This window comes from Sphaerodactylus townsendi, linkage group LG06 (genome assembly GCF_021028975.2).
Source record: "Sphaerodactylus townsendi isolate TG3544 linkage group LG06, MPM_Stown_v2.3, whole genome shotgun sequence".
Lineage (NCBI taxonomy): Eukaryota > Metazoa > Chordata > Lepidosauria > Squamata > Sphaerodactylidae > Sphaerodactylus > Sphaerodactylus townsendi.
Genome location: NC_059430.1, coordinates 69,051,405 through 69,057,404, shown reverse-complemented (window position 1 = coordinate 69,057,404; position 6,000 = coordinate 69,051,405). Strand labels below are relative to the sequence as shown.

The 6,000-nt window shown below is 40.0% G+C and overlaps 1 long non-coding RNA gene across 1 annotated transcript in view; it reads right to left on the bottom strand.

Moving 5' to 3' along the window:
* Positions 1–486: 486 nt before the first annotated feature.
* Positions 487–6,000, bottom strand: part of LOC125434162 — a 28,006-nt gene continuing 22,492 nt past the window's right edge. Inside the window, exons 2-3 of the long non-coding RNA XR_007244739.1 lie at positions 713–775; positions 487–626 (exon numbers count right to left, since the gene is read on the bottom strand). This is a non-coding gene — a long non-coding RNA (uncharacterized LOC125434162). The remainder of the gene's footprint in view (positions 627–712; positions 776–6,000) is intronic.

The following is a 6,000-nucleotide window of genomic DNA, read 5'->3' as shown; positions in this document are numbered from 1 at the left end:
AAGCAGATTCTGTTAAACTGCTAAAAGATTCAACACAAAATGTATCTGAAGGTTTCTTGATCCAAGGAGATGTTTAGATCTGAAGTTTTATTCTATTTTAATGCAAGAAAGCAGTAGAGTTGAGTTTAAAAAATCCAGGAGAGTTTCAGGTAAAGAAGGAAATAAGAAATTACTCTGATGGAGCTGTCATGATCAGATGGAATTGAGAGCAATTTCAAGAAACCAAGAGGATTTTGACTGGATATGTATTTTGGTAAGTGTTTTATTCAAAGGGACAAAGAACCATTGACATTGAGATTTTCAGAGTCAGTCTGCGATTTTTGGCTTGTCAAGAATTGACAAGTAGATTTTTAAGTCATCATCATAGAGATGATAGCTGAATCTATTACACTGAATATGATTTTCCCAAAATAGAGAATAAAAATGAACAAAACTCTTATGCATCACTGTCATATCAGTCATTTTCTTTCATCTTCCTGACAGTTGTCCCCTTATCTGTTTCTTTCCTTGACTGATGTTTACATCCAAGGACTTGAATGTCACCAGAACAGCTGGTGGGAACATAGCCCTTAATTCATTCCATTTCTTATTCATTTTTCTCTTTTTCAATGTCCAGGATTTTAGTGCTGAGGGGAGAAGAGAGAATCAGACATTTATCTATTATACATTTAAAAATCCTTAGTATGTTGGAAACATGTCTAAATTCCCTTACTATATTGGTGTCAAATTATTGAATTGGCTCTTCCATCTCAGCAGACTTCAGTGATGTATGACTCTAAGTCAGACAGGGGAAAAACCAAAAGTTAATGATGCTCGAGGAAATTTATTTATTGTCAATACACCTCTATGTGTTTTACATGAGCTTCGTCAGGGGGATGTAACTAAAGGAGTAAAAATTAAAATGCTTATTAATACATAATAATTATTAATAATTTTAACTGTATTACCCCTACGGTTTTACAGGTAAAAAATACATTCCTTCAGATAACAGACAACCTTTAATGGCATAGTACAAAGACCCAAAACAAGATACAAAAAAAATTAAAAGACAACAAACAAAGCAAAATTAAGACATAGACAATATATACCCCAAAAATTTCCTTCTCTCTGAACACAGTGTGTAACAGACTTCCCTCTGTGATACACCTCTGAAGACGCCAGCCACAGATGCAGGCTAAACATTAGGAACAAGATCCACCAGACCACAGCCACACAGCTTGGAAAACCCACCAGAGCCAAAATTAAGATTGTTTATGACCATGCATAAAAACCTGGCCATTTGCTCTACAGCATAGCTGGATTCATTTTTAATAGATAAACTGTCTTCTGCTGGTCTGTCCAGCACTCTAAGCCCATCAATAAGGTTGAGAGGAACTTTGTTCTGGCCTGGTTATAAAGGGGGCAATAATACAGAACATGGTGCACAGTTTCCGCAGTTTTCAGCTTTCAGATGCAAAAACGCTCGCTATGGGGTGTTTTGGAACCTCTTCCATCCCTCAAAGCAGAGGGAAGCACATTGCATCTGGCCAAAGTGATGGCATGTTGGTGCTCCAGTTCAGAAAGAGTGAACAAATATCTGGCCATGCCTAGGTGGCTGTATGGGATACCAAGCGAGAGGGGAGGCAGAACTTTTTTGCTTGAGCCATCAATTCCTGATGTTCTAATTCAAAAAGTCTAGATTTTATAGTGAAGATCATCTCATTGGAAAAGAGCATGGCTATAACATCAGGAGCCAGGCCCAAGGCATGGAGCTTCGCTTCTATGTGTGCCCACCATTCAGTGGCATGCAGAAAAGTTAAGGCCTGGGCAGTGAGGCTCATGTCCTCATGCCTGAAGCAAAGCTGGATCCAATGCTTGAATGTTATATACCAAGCCCTGGTCTCCGGAAGATGTTGTCCAGCTTCTAGCACAAGGTAGCATAAGGAACAGAGTGTGTTGCTACAAATATTTTATACAAAAAGGTAGATTGGATCCACTCAATACTTCTATTCCAGGATTGGATCCATAAAGAAACACCATATAAAAGTTGCAGGCAGACTTTTGCATAAAATGCTTTAAGGGCCACAGGAAGAAACTGGTGACCCTTTCTGTAAAAGAAACACAAGATAGTGTTGGTTGTATTTTTACTGGTGGCAACTATTCTGTTCCTGTGTGAGGACCAGCAGCAGAGATCTCCTTGATTTACCAAGATAAGGGCTGTGAGGGCTCAAAGAGGGCACTAAATCGTTTTAAGAGGTTGAACAGAGTCGGTGTGAGAACACAACCCAGCTTGATCCCCTTATTAGATGTGATCATTTTAGGGGTCGGAATGTCTTCCGGGTTGCACTTTATTTGGCACGTTGTATTAGAGTGAAATGCAATGATTATAGAGAGAAGTCTCTTCTTCACACCAAAGCATTTATGCTTCCTCCACTTGAATGCCTAGGTGTATAGAAGTGACTTCTCTCTATAATCATTGCACTTTACCCTAATACTACATTCCTTCAATCACCATAGGTTTTTTTTTGCTTTCCCTTTGTTTTGCCTGGTGCAGCAATCAGGAATTTGGAGAGGATTTGCAATGGAAATTTGAGCCTTCTTTTTCAGCTTGTGACCATATTGCAAGAAAGCAATGGTTTCATCCTTTCCCACACCTTTTTACATTCTCATACTGCCCTGTGGAGCCGTTATTGACTCCATTGTGAAAATTACTTGTAACCAAGTAAGTAACAGAATTTTTACAATGAAGCCAATAGCAGCTCCATGAGTCCATTTTAGAATATGAAGCTGCTGTGAAAGTGGGGAGCTGAAGCTGCTTCTCCCCACGTTCTCTAGTCATGTGTAGAAAAGACCTGGCATGAATCGGGATGGCTCAATCACAGGAAAAACCTACTATACCCAAGCTTCTGGCTCAAGGAAAACTAACCACCATGGAAGTGACAAGTGCTCATTTTAACGCACCTAGTATGAGTGTCACAGTGCAGCCATTAGTCAAAAAGGCAGAGAATAAACACAAGACAACAAAATCTATACACATACATGTACGTACTTGACAGCCAGCAAACACCACAATTATCCCCAAGGAGAAACAATTCTAAATAATACAATAATATCAAGCAACAGATAAAAGTATATACATATGCTGGACCTGGAAAAATACATACCAGTTAAGTGCTAGGTAAGTGGGGTAGTCACAATACACAATGTGGATGGGATTTTCTGGATGAACCCCATTTCGCTGGGGGCAGTTTCTTCAGCAGGACGTAGGTTTTATACACTTGCCCAGAATAAGAAATCAACACATCAAACCTTAGGCACTATAATATGATATAAAGAACAATTCAATTTCTCTTTTTGACTAATGGTTGCATTGTGACACTCATACTAGCTGTATTAAAATAAACACTTTTCACTTCCATTGTGGTTCGCTTTCCTTGAGCCAGTAGCTTGGGTGTAGCAGGTTTTCCTGTGATTGTTCTACTACACTCCCTTTTTTCTGTTGGTTTGGCACCATATTCCCATCACAGTTCTGGTACAAAGTCCTTATGTCATCCACCAGCAGGCATAAGGGATTTATAGTGTTACTATACCATTTGGACTTTAGGAATACTTCATGCTGAAAATAAGGAGGATATATTTCATGGTAATTTGAATGTCTATGAATTTGATTAGACTTTTCAGATCACCTCTGAAAGAACCAAGAAAAGGGTCCTGAAACATATGACCAAAACCAGAAAACTAAATGTAAAGAATAGGATTGGTCCAAATTGCTGTGCTTGTATTCTTGTTTACTTGAATTCAGCAATTTTTCTTGCCCAATAATATGTATACCAAAACTGCTACTATTAAGGAATTATTTCCAAAATAGCATACCTGCCCCCCCCAAAAAAACCCAAAACCAAACAAAAAAAACACTGCTTGTTGCAGACGTTTCTGGGTATCAGATATTGTTCTAGGGTCGTGCCTGTTGATGTTACAGCATGAACTGATTGCATATCTGGGAATGCAGTGGACACTTGCCTGCTCTATAGGTCAGTGACAGTGGGTCACCTGTCTTTCAAAGAAGCCTGTTGACAGTTACTTGTCAGTTAACCAACAGAGCAATCCTCGCAAGATGCATTACATCTTGCAAAGTCCATTGACTTTGTTGGCATAGGTTGGAACTTGACTTTAGATTGCACTGTCAAGTTTCCCATGACCACGCTGTTCACTGGATGCCAATTAGAAAACTATCGCTTCATGCAATATGCAGGGATGGTTGTTAGTTTCTGCAACTGTCCTGAATTATTAAAATTTTTTAAAAGTCCATTTCAAACTGTTAAAAAAATCATGTGCCAGGCAAGTGGTCGTTAATTGGAATAACTTAGAGGTGGATCCCAAGCTTCTCAGGTGGTTTTGTGGACTGAAACACAACTGTCTAAGGCATTCTTCATATCTATACCCTTCATATCTATACCCTACTGAAAGAAATAAGTGTTGTCAGTCATGGTCCAGTAGAACTAACAGTAGAGTTCTTCTGTGGGTGAAAATAGTCCCAAATGTCTATAAGTATGTTTGTGTTACATCATGCAGATATGTTAGGGAGTTAGGATTACGGACTCAACTCCCCTGTTCATAAATATGGTGCATAATATCTGAAGCAAGTAGCTCAGACATAAGTCATGCCACTGATTTTTATGCTAAAAAGCAAGTCCCATTCCTAGTTAGATGAGGAAAAATGGACTAAGGAGGGGAAATGTCTTCTTTCCAATCTTGGCCCACACCACTTGGAGCTCCTTGTCCTTTCCTAGCAACCTCAAACTGCATTAAGGCAGAAAAGCAGAAAAGGCAGAAAAGCAAGGCAATACAAACACAAGAAAGCGGTTGAATGTCTGCAATAGAGTCTTAACTTGAAGCAAGAACAACTATTGGTGGGGAAGTTAGCACCGTGTTTCCCCGAATATAAGACAGTGTCTTATACTAATTTTTGCTCCCAAAGATGCGCTATGTCTTATTTTCAGGGGATGTCTTATTTTTCTGTGTTCTGTTCGTCGGGCATGCTTCCAAACAAAAACTTTGCTATGTCTTACTTTCGGGGGATGCCTTATATTTCACACTTCAGCAAAACCTCTACTACGTCTTATTTTTAGGGGATGTCTTATATTCGGGGAAACAGGGTAGGTCAGAAAGGCGAGGGTACTTCTGCATCTGTGTTAATGCTCTCACCCTACCTGCTTCTCCCCCTGCTCTGCCTTCCCACCCCCTACCTTAGGAAGCTTCCACAATCCCCATGTGTTTCTCTCTCAGCCAGAGAAGTGGGTGCTCCCCATCAGATACATAACTGAATAGGGCAGGAAAAGATGCTGCTGAATTGGCCCAGGCATTCCTATGTGGGCCAAGGAATCAATTGCTATGAGAACAAGCCCAGCTGCTGCTGCAGGTCACAAGGCCCCATGAAGGAGGGGGATGGCTCTTCCACTCAGGGGTGAGGCAGCAGTGGCAGCTTCCATGCTGTGTTTTGGTTCTTCTCTCACTGCAGTCGTCCCTGCATACTGCTGTGGATTTCAAGGGTCTCTTCCTAATGAAATTGCCTTCCATCTAGACATCCTCTTTCAAGTTCATTTTCCCTTGGAAGCTGAGGGAAGGGCAATATGTGCACAGCAAGACAAGTCACACAATCTCTGTACACAGTTTGCAGCATTGGCAAGGGACGATGTGCTAACAGCATGTACAGAGTGAACAAAGTCTACAGTGGATGACATGTATATATCATTTCAAATATTGTTCTTATGGTGCTTTCTGTGACTCGTTTAACAATTTTATGTCATTTATGTCGTTTATATGAACAATAACAAGCCAGACATTAGAACCCCTACAAAGCATTGAACTACTAATAGGGTCCAGGAAGAAGCTGAGGATAAATTTAGAATTCTACTTATATCTTATGGTGGAAAGGAGTATAGTGACAAACGAATTCCTATGTTATTAGAATGGTCTCTGTGTTTATGGATCAGTAATTTGTGTTAGTTGCAAGGCATTCAA